This window comes from Adiantum capillus-veneris, chromosome 8, assembly GCF_014529385.1.
Source record: "Adiantum capillus-veneris isolate H3 chromosome 8, ASM1452938v2, whole genome shotgun sequence".
Lineage (NCBI taxonomy): Eukaryota > Viridiplantae > Streptophyta > Polypodiopsida > Polypodiales > Pteridaceae > Adiantum > Adiantum capillus-veneris.
In genome coordinates this window covers 52,665,124-52,675,469 of record NC_140938.1, presented here as the reverse complement: position 1 = coordinate 52,675,469, position 10,346 = coordinate 52,665,124, and the positions used below count along the sequence as shown (strand labels likewise).

General features: G+C 40.5%; 1 non-coding gene across 1 annotated transcript; it reads right to left on the bottom strand.

Moving 5' to 3' along the window:
• Positions 1-6,091: 6,091 nt before the first annotated feature.
• On the bottom strand, positions 6,092-6,173 carry TRNAS-GCU (transfer RNA serine (anticodon GCU)). The gene has a single exon. It is a non-coding gene; the product is annotated as a tRNA-Ser (tRNA).
• Positions 6,174-10,346: the final 4,173 nt, after the last annotated feature.

Genomic DNA, 10,346 nt, shown 5'->3' with positions numbered 1-10,346 from the left:
ACCATTCCCAAGAGGTTAGAGTCACTGAGGGAGCAAAGATTATTCCAAAATTCTTTGAGGCTTCTAGAGTCGCACTATCCTTACAAAAGATACCACCAGTTTGAGGGATAATAGGGGTAGTCGGGGTACTAATAAAAGCTGGATTGAGGCCGCATAGTTTCTTCAAAAATTTAGACAGATTAGCCCCATAAGAAGAGAATAGAGCAAGCTCTTGTTGGTATTGTAAAGAGAGTATGAAAAGCTGGGCTCTGTGTTGGGAAATCAAATTCACACCCTCTTTGGAATCCTTGTCTAAGGTAGCCAAAACTTTGACCCAATCATTCAAAGATAACATGTGTAAGATAGACATCTTTTTGTCTGAGGTAAGAGCTGAGTCATATATTAGTTGAGATGCATCCAAGCTGCTAATACATCTGAGGACAAGAGATGTAGCCACAGAGAGGGGTTCAGAGGTCAATTCCAATCCTTGCGAGAGAGCAAGGGTCTACAATATATCAAAAAAGTTAATGAGGTTATGACTACGTTTTTGAGTAAGTAATACAATCCTTGGCCTTCCTAGAAAAGAAAGGTCGGGTTCTAACTGCCAGGGTATTTTTTGGTTTATGGTCTTTAAGGTACAACTTAATCTGCTCAAGAATCTTTGTATGGTTCTCAGGGTTGTGTTTTACACTCATGCGGGCTGTCATTCTAAAATGTTTGTGGCCCTGAAAGGAAATATATAAACATAAATAGGATTAGTTGCTGTAGATTGGGCCTGCAATTCTTAAATCAACAAAGTCAAAGACTATAATAGCTGTGAGCAAGAGACCAAAAAAATAGTCTATGAAGGACGGCCTAACACTAGTCAACCAAACAAGGGACTATAGACTGTGGGTCCATAATAGAACTAAGTTTCAGAATTAATTTCAAAGCCAGCGTCCCGGTTTCTTCATAAAAATGAAAAAACCTTATGTTTAGGATGTGTGTGTAGCTGTTTTATCATAATTAATAAGACATAATTGAACTTTTACATTCAAAAGACAGGTGGCTCTAGAGTAAGGGAAATGATAAGTACAAAACAACTTAGTTTTAGAATTATCTTTGTACAATGTTTGTAAGAATGAAGCCTCATTTTAGTATACAGATATCAGAAGTACTTCCCTTGCAGTAGGTGTATGTATAATCCTGTATTGGACAACTGGTTAAATCCAAAAAAAACTTTCCAAGATAAGATAGAGTCCTTACCTGCATCCATCCAAACAAGACAATAGATACGTTAGCCTTGGATGTGTTTTACAGGTATCAATGGACTATACCAGTTGTTATCCATGTCCATCTTTGAACACTTTTTAAAAAAACATTCTAGCTTAGTCCAAAGTAATTATATTCATTTTATATATAAGTTTTTATTAACTCAAAATTTTTAATCTTAGCATAGAGGGTCATACCCCCTACTACTTCAAATGGTAACAACTTTGAGTAAATTAATGGAGCTCCATCTGTAAAGACATGCTATAAACGAGTATAAATTCCGAACTGATACAATTTAAAGAGTAATCCGCTCCTTCCTACTTTTTCCAAGTTAGAAACTCCCATCAAGTGGTGAATGCAAATAAAGTTTTGCTTTTTCCCATTTTTATCAAAACCAGGTGTCAATATGTAGTGTAAAAAAGGCGTCATAGGGTCGCCCAAACTAGTGTGTTTTTAGCAGGCAATGTATGATACAAAAGGAATCTCAAAGTACACCAAGCCAAAGGTGTTTACACCAGTAATCATAGTGTCAGTACCAACCATAGAAGACAATAGTTGTCCAGGGAACACCTTCATCCCAAAGCATCTTACTGTAATGATACCAATACATCAATATGCAAGAACAGACCCTTTTGGGGTGTACCCAAAGCTCTACTGTAGGATACTTACCTTCTCGGTGCCCAAACCTTTTATTAAGCCAGTGAGCCAGTTATCACGGATTTCAGCAGAATAGCTTTAAGTCAAAGTGGTATTAGCCAAAACATTGACATATTTGTTTAAGTGCACCCTTATTTAGGCGCTAAACCAGCTGAGGGGTTTAGCCAAAAATTCGTTTAGTTAGTGCCATTAATTGCCAAAGTAAAACGACTATAAAGTGGTTTTTTATTAGAGAACGCAACAAGTTATGCCCACCCATATTTTAGGCAGTGTTTACAATTATTGTCTTGCAGCTGAAACCATTAATCACCGGGTTAGACCCACCCCTTTTAATATATTTTTGCGGTACAGTCTGCATAAAAACATATAGTGCATGGTTCAGCCAGGTGGTAATACCCCAATAAGCAAATGAGTAGTTTTCCCAGTGTAGCCAAAAACTTAGTAAGTTAATACCAAAGAGTCAATCATGAACCAAATGATGCTATGCAAAGCTATTAAAAAATGGGACTAAAGCAGTTTACCAATACCCTTTAGTGGTGTTACCAATGCCGTCGCATACCATGGTATTTTACCAATCAACAAACTCGTAGCCTGTTCTGCCAAGCCGAGTCAAACCGCCCGTATACAGAGCAATATCAAGAATGTAGTGGTTATGTCCCCCTATTTTAAGCTGTTACCAAGCAATGTTATGTGACTGAAACCAGTAATCATCGGGTTAGACCCTTCCCCCTTTAAAGAAATTATATCGTATAGTCTGCAAAAAAGTACATACTGCATGGTCCAACCAGGTGGTAGTACTCCACTATCAAGTAGATAGACAATTTTCTTAGTGCGGCAAAAACAAAAACAGTAAGTTAAGCTAAAAAAATCAATTTATTAACCATATGATGCCATGCATAGCCAATATAAAGCGGGGCTACATTATTTTAGCAATACTTCGTAGTGGTGCTACCAAAGCCATGCCATCCCACACATGGTTTCAATGCACAACATGCTTTGTCAAGCCGAGTTAAACTTACCATACAAAGAGTAATACTATAACACTAATCTCAAAAAAATTGTAAGACTATCATTGAGACCAAAATATGGTGACCAACCTGTGTCGCAGCAGTTGCAAGCTCCATTGAAGGTGCAATAAAATGTTTTCACTCCTCACACTTTAGCAAGCAAAACTCACACAAAGCTAAGTGAGGGGCAAAGTGCGCCCTCACCTCTTAAATAGAGGAAGGAAGAAAGCCGCCATCCTTGAGTATGTGTAGCATGTACGTAGCACTGAGTGGAGCGTGCCCCTCCTGGGGATTTGATCAAGCACGGCCGCCTGGAATGCGGCAGATATCAGCATAGCACCTTCATGGCAGGGTTTAGAGAGGGCAGCGAACCACTTACTATGCAAGATAAGGGTTTTTCTTACACAAACTCATTATACTTATAAGGACAGTATCCCACGATGGATATCAATAGGATGAACTAGGTAGCTAGTTCAACAGATTTTCTATTTGTGCTATAGAATTACAAAGGTAAGTACCAGAGTGTGTGTGTATGTGCGTGTGTGTGTGTGTGGGAGGGGGGGGGAGAGAGAGAGAGAGAGAGAGAGAGAGAGAGAGAGAGAGAGAGAGAGAGAGGCCAAAGTCAAGGTTGACAAAGGATCAAGAGAGAAGAGAGAAAAGAGGCTAAGACTGAGAGAGGGTTAAGGGAGAGAAAAAGGAGAAAAAGCGATGGTGACGATGATATGGGATCGAGGTGTGTTTGCCCAGGATAAAAATCTAAGAGAGAGATCGACGGAGGATCAAGAGAGAGAATAAAGTTGAGAAGAGAGGAAAGATTTTTTTTGGATTTTGTTTGTTGGATTCCAAAAAAGCGTTCGCTAGAAAATGCTCACCAAAAAATGTCCCCCGCTATGCAGCACCTGAAGAAGTCCATAGGTACCCATCTATAATGCATGGAGTATATGCACCATCCACAAAAATTTTAGCAACTTCACAAAGATACTCAATTTATAAGTGAGTTTTAGAAACCTATACCATGGGCTGTACAACAAACAATATCCAAATTTTTGTATGTGGTCCATTGCAATTCAGGATCCAGATGCTGCATCTGGCCACATACAAATAGCCAGCCAAGATCTCAAAAAGAACTCAATAGGATGGCTCTCAGATACATTACCTATATTCTTGGGATGTGTGTGTGCGTGCGTGTGTGTGTGTGTGTGTGTGTGCGCGCGCGCGAGGGCATGGAGCCTTGATTGGAGAGCGTGTCTCTCATCAAGAGGGCCATGAGCATGGGTGGGGACCTCCGCACTTTCATCCCTCTTCTTGCTCTTTGGTGATGGAAGATGTGTGAAGCGGAGATCCCTTGTTAGGTTTGGCAGTGAAAGCCCCTTGTTATTGTTGTGAATGGGAGGGTGTTACCCCATGTTTTCCATGGTTTGCTTTGATTTTTTAGTCTGAACATCATGAGTTTTTTATACCTCATGATTGGCATGGTTTTTGATGGGTTTATGTGCATGGTTGGGAGCGACTACGGAGCCCCATCTCGCATATGCAAGGGCTGTTGAGATGGTGTGAGGGTATGGTGTTTATGAACAAAAGTGCAGAGATTTTTCTTGCTTTGTTTTCCCAAAATTTAATGGTTTTTTGGCTTCCTTGAAGGAAATTGCTCATAGTTGGAGCTAGGGCAGTGTAGAGGGAAGCTAGTCGAGGTTGAGTGTGAGTGAGGCTGTCAAAATTTGTGAGCGAGGATCATCCCCCATTATCTTTAGAGAGCTATTCTCTTCGTCCTCTTTTCTTCGTGTTGGTATGAGGTGTTGTAGAGGCCAGCCCCCCAATCCTTCACAGCGTCCATCATTCTAGGGCTAGGTTATCTTTCTATTATGCACTAAGCAAGACACTCTCCGTTGTGTGCCGTGAGCTTCTTCAACTTCTCCAAGTTGTGTGGCATCTCTGCAACCCTAATTCCAACAGAATCTTTGTCATTTGATGAAGCACAAAATGCACAAAAATTGGTTGGCTGCAACACAATCTGAGTATGATGCTCTAGTGAAGAATGGCACATGGTCTTTGTGTGACTTGCCTCTTTACAAAAAGTTCATTTGTATTAAGTTGGTTTTTAAGTTAAAACGTAGGGTTGATAGTAGTATTGATAGGCTAGACTTGTGGCAAAAGTGTATGCTAAAAGGAACGGCATTGTTTTTTTTTTGGGACTTTTGCTTCCACTTTTCATATGACTACCATTTGTAGCATACATGCATTGGAAACTCATGATGAGTGGCAATTTTGGACATAAAGAATGTGCTTTTGAATGTTGATTCTGTATGGGAAGTATACATAGCACAACCTGATGGTTTTGTTAAAAAAAGGGTAGGAAAAGAAGGTGTGTCGGCTTAAGAAGTCTTTGTATGGGTTGTATGAAAAGATTCATGCTTATTTGAATGTACATGGTCTTTTACATGTATTCAAAAATAATAGCCTAGGTATGGAGCTAAGTTGTTTGCCTATATGCGTGTAGGTAAGAATGTTTGAAGTGTAAAAGATAAGCTCACTGGGAGTGCTTATGCATGCACACATGTGTGGACCGTTGGATAGGAGTATAACCTCACCCCATGTGCATGAAGGCTTGACAACTGATTGTTAGAAAGCTCGAATATGTGCATGTTCTATCCATTAGGTGAGTGATCATGTATCTGCCCACAATGTGTGTTGTGTGCCCTCGAGCTTCTTCTCATCTTCACGTGCATTCCTACAGTCATATTGACCAATGACAACACCTTGGAACTTGAAGGGTTCCATTATTCGAGTTTTCATGTAGCCTGCCACCTATTTTGAATGAAACACTCTTTTTAGTTAGGAATCGATGCAATATTCTTATGTATGCATGCGTGCTTGTGTTGATTGAAGCCACCTATTTTGAATCAATCACTCTTTTTAGTTAGGAATCGATGCAATATTCTTATGTATGCGTATGTGCTTGTGTTGATTGAAGCCACCTCTATTTTCAATCAATCACTCTTTTTAGTTAGGAATCGATGCAACATTCTTATGTATGCGTGCTTGTGTTGATTGAGGCGTGTGTACGAATGCCATCTAGTTGCCTCTCATCGAACACAAAAAGGCCGTAAAAAAAGCTACATGATTTTGTGTGTGTCATGGATTTGCCAAGCGATGAAGTTGTTGAGGAATGATAGGAGCAAAACGGTACAACCAGGTCGCGTCGCCTGAGAGATTCGAACTCTCGCGGGGAAACCCCATGTACTTAGCAGGCACACGCCTTAACCACTCGGCCAAAGCGACCCCCGGATGTCAAAGGTGGCGCAAAATTTAAATTTATCAAAGATTTCAAGCAGGGGAAGGTTCCAATACGCTTCCCTCTCTTGCTTTTTGCCTCTGGTTGCAAAAGATTGCAGCAAACAAAACAAAAAATTACCAGCCCGACCAGCTTGCTTGATGTTTGTGATTATACCTATAGCCAGCTTCTTCTTCTAGACGTAGCACATGCTCCAGTGCAGAAATCAGCTAGACTCAAAAGCATGCATAGTACTATTCCATTGTGCCCTGTCTGTATTCGAGATCCATCAACAGGAGTTGTACAAGATTGCATGAGATAGGGTAGCATTTAGCCAAGCCTTCAATCGCGTAGACCGAAAGCGACCCTCCAAACTCCCATTATTCGAGCTAAGCCGATGTAAACTCCCATCATTATCACTAACTAGCTCCCGCTGATCCAAATCTTTCCTTTGGTAAAGCAAGGCTTCTGTGCTTGAGAGCTGATGCCTTTCTCAGCCTAACTTCTTCCCTTCAAGTCCTCTAATTACCAAAGACTCTTCTATGATAATACCTCCACTAGTACTAGAGTTTAAAGGAGGGGAGCCACCAATCATGCAATTGACTTCAGATGTTGAATTCACCATTGGAGATGAGGATCTGCCCTTACGAAAGCATGAAGAGTTCTTGATGCTATCCTTTTCAGAAGCTTCACAACTCTGTGTGTGTGTGTGTGTGTGTGTGTGAGACAAAAAAAAAAAACAGCATTCAGAACATGTGGGCTATGGTAGGTTTAAGTTCTCTGAAGTCTCTCTCAGGTTACAAGTGTACGATGGAGATTTAATGAAGTCAAAGAACGAAAAGAGTCTTGTAGTCCGAGGGACCTTTTGCCGCAAAAGAAGCAAAAGATTATAGCCAGGGCACGTCGCCCCTCACAGATTCCACTAGCAAAACGAAAAAATTTAGGGCAGACACAGAGAAACGAAAGGCCAGTGCATGCACATTAGAGTTTGGAAACGACTAAAGGCGGTGCCACTCTTCGCCCCGCATTGCAAAGGAGTTTTTCCCGAGCACTTTATCCTCCTTCCTTTTGGTAGAAGCCAAATATATTCGTCCTCCATCCGGACATCCCATCAATACAACCATTTGTAGGCAGTGCACTAATCAACTTTCAATTCTTATTATAACATCTGGGCAAAACTGCCATGCCCTAAGGACATGATCCATCCACAAAGGGAAGCAAGCCCAAAGCTTTGCAAAAACCTTCAAAGTTATCATTCGGCAATGCCTCTGTGAACAAATCTCCAAGGTTGTCCTGTTTTGACACATAAGGCAAGTTGATCTCTCCAGCTGGAAGTCTTTCCCTACCATAGTGATAATGCACCTCAATGTGCTTTGCGTGAGCATGATTGCATCTGGAAATATGCTCTGACTGACTGTCAGTGTACATGATGTCGGTAGTTTCCTCCTTCAACACCCAAATAAGCCATAAGGCATTTGAACTATACATATTCAACCATAGCGTTAAAGAAAATATGATACAAAGTGCACCATCTTTATGCTTTATGCTTTATGCTATGGCCATGTCAAATCTTATGTGTTCACTTCACAAGGCATATACTTTTGAAAATTAGAGACAAATACAATGCAAGTTGAATATGATGCAAGTGACAAGAATGGCTCTATGTCTTTCTGTGATTTTCGTGACCCGGCGAAAGAACTTTGACAGAAAATGGGTTTATAAGTTGAGACAGGTGGTAGCACTGATCAAAAATTGTGATTTTCATGAGGAACAGCATGTGACATAATTTTTATCCATTTAGTTTTGAAGTGCAAAGAAAGTATGCATGCTAAGGAATCCATTGTATAGATTAAGAAGCACCGCATACTTGGTCAGAGAAAAGTCTTACGTGTCTGTTTGGTCATGGCTTTATAATGGTATGATTTAGAGCACATTGTATGTAAAATAAAGGGTTGGTGCATTTGTTTTCGTGTTCTTTATCTGGATGCTTTGTTGTTCGTGATGACAGAGGCATTGTTTTGTGTCTTTTGAAAACGATAAAGTCTTCTCTTATGCTTATACACAAACTTCTCTTTGTCATTCTCAATAAAACTCTATAGCAATTGCATGTAAAATGTCCTCATAAAGATCACCATCTAAGAACATTGTCTTAACATCAATTTGGACCAACTCCATGTTCTCTTTGGCAACCAAAGCAAGTATAGTCTGCAGGGTGGTCGTTTTGACAATTGGCAAGAAAACCTTGTCAAAATATATGCTCTACTTATGCTTGAAACATTTGGCAACCAATCTAGCCTTGTACTTTGAGTTTCCATCGTTGAGTGTGATCTTCAACCTCTACATCTATGTATGTGCTTTGCAAAGCCTTCTTCCCTTTTCGCAATCTAGCCTTGTACATTGGCTTCCTTCAACTTGTAGATTCTTTACATAGCAAAGAATTCTTTCTATTTGGAAAAGAGATTAAAACAAGTCCTAATTTTTTTATTCTTCTTTCACATTCCTCAGGAATAGCCAATTCCAAGAAAATGTTGTAGTTGAACGGCTTCGTCTCTTCAGTGGAGAGCTCTTGTGATGTAGATATGGTAGAATCCTTGCAAAAATGAGTGTCTGAGGAAGAACTCTCTCACATTGATCCTCTATCGCTTGCCTTTAGCTAGCGCTATTGCTTAATGAATCCTTTTGCCACTACAAGAGGGTTTTCATATTAGCGACGCTAGCAATGCGACGCTCAAATGTGAAAATCCACGGTGTCGCTATTGTCATTGCTATACTACTAGTTATATAGCGATGTTCATAACGACGAACATAGCGACGCCGAAGAGAGGGGTAAAAAAATAAATCGAGAGCGCCAAAAACTCAAATCTTAGATGTGAATTTTGGCGTTGTAGCGAAACATGTATACACGTGCCTCTCTCTCTATCTCTATCTCTCTCTCTCTCTCCTCTCTCTTCCCCCCCTCCACACACACACACACACACACACACACACACACACGAGGAGAGGAAGGAGAGCTAGGTATGCTCCTTCCCTCTCCCCCCTCTCATGTTCCGTTCCCCTCTTTCTCTCTCTCGCTCACACACACACACACACACCCTTCCCCTCTTTCTATTCTCCTCGCATCAAGAATTTCCTCGAATGTAAGTCCATGGTTGCCATGAAAAGTGAAGCCGATACGCCATGTATGGTGGAGCACGTGTGTTTAGATTGAAGGCGCTCTTGGTTCTTGTCAACATGCAGGCAAAGTTTGAATGGAGTGACACTAGTGTCGCAACGCTTTACAACGTGTTTACTTCAATAAAAAAATACAGATATATAACGATCTGATAGATTACTTACACAAATGTACCGTATTTTTCTCGTTGTGTAGATTGCTCAAAGAGCACATACTGCCAGTTGATAATGTGATGCCTAATTCCAGAGAGGAAGCAAGAAAGATCTTGGGTATGGATTAAAATTTGATTCACACTTGTCCTAACCATTGCATTCATTTCAGAGAGGAATACATAGAAATGGAGAAGTGTCCGAAATATGATTCCAAGAGATATCGAGTAGATCTCCATGGACAAAATATTCCACAAAAGGTTTTGCGACACTTTCCTCTGCTGCCTTGCATCAAGAATTTCCTCGAATGTAAGTCCATGGCTGTCCTAGCATCATGGCACGAGGAGAATAGATCTTCGGATGGTGTGCTGCAGATTTCTGCAGATTGTGCAGCCTGGAAACATATAGATGACACATGGCTGGATTTTGCCAGGGAAGCCCAAAATTTGTGCATCGACCTGCCTTTATGCTATGGCTATGGCTATGTCAAATCTATGTGCACCATCTTTATGCTTTATGCTATGGCTATGTCAAATCTTATGTGTTCACTTAACAAGGAATATACTTTTGAAAATTAGAGAGAAATACATTAGGGAATTTGGAAGGTCGTTTGGAGGGCCTTCCAAGAAAATACAATTTTTTGCCTTCTCTCTAGAAAATTGGTGTGGTAAAAGAAAAGCTGTCCTCATCAATCGTTCAAAAAGTGTACTTCTAAGTGGATTATTTTGACCCCGCTTTCGACGGAGTCATAACGGTCGTAATGATTGATGGAATGTCCCTTTTTAGTTATATTGAATGCACCTCGTCATATAGGAGGGAATTTCTTCTCCATATGATGTATGCAGTAGGGAGTCTTGGAA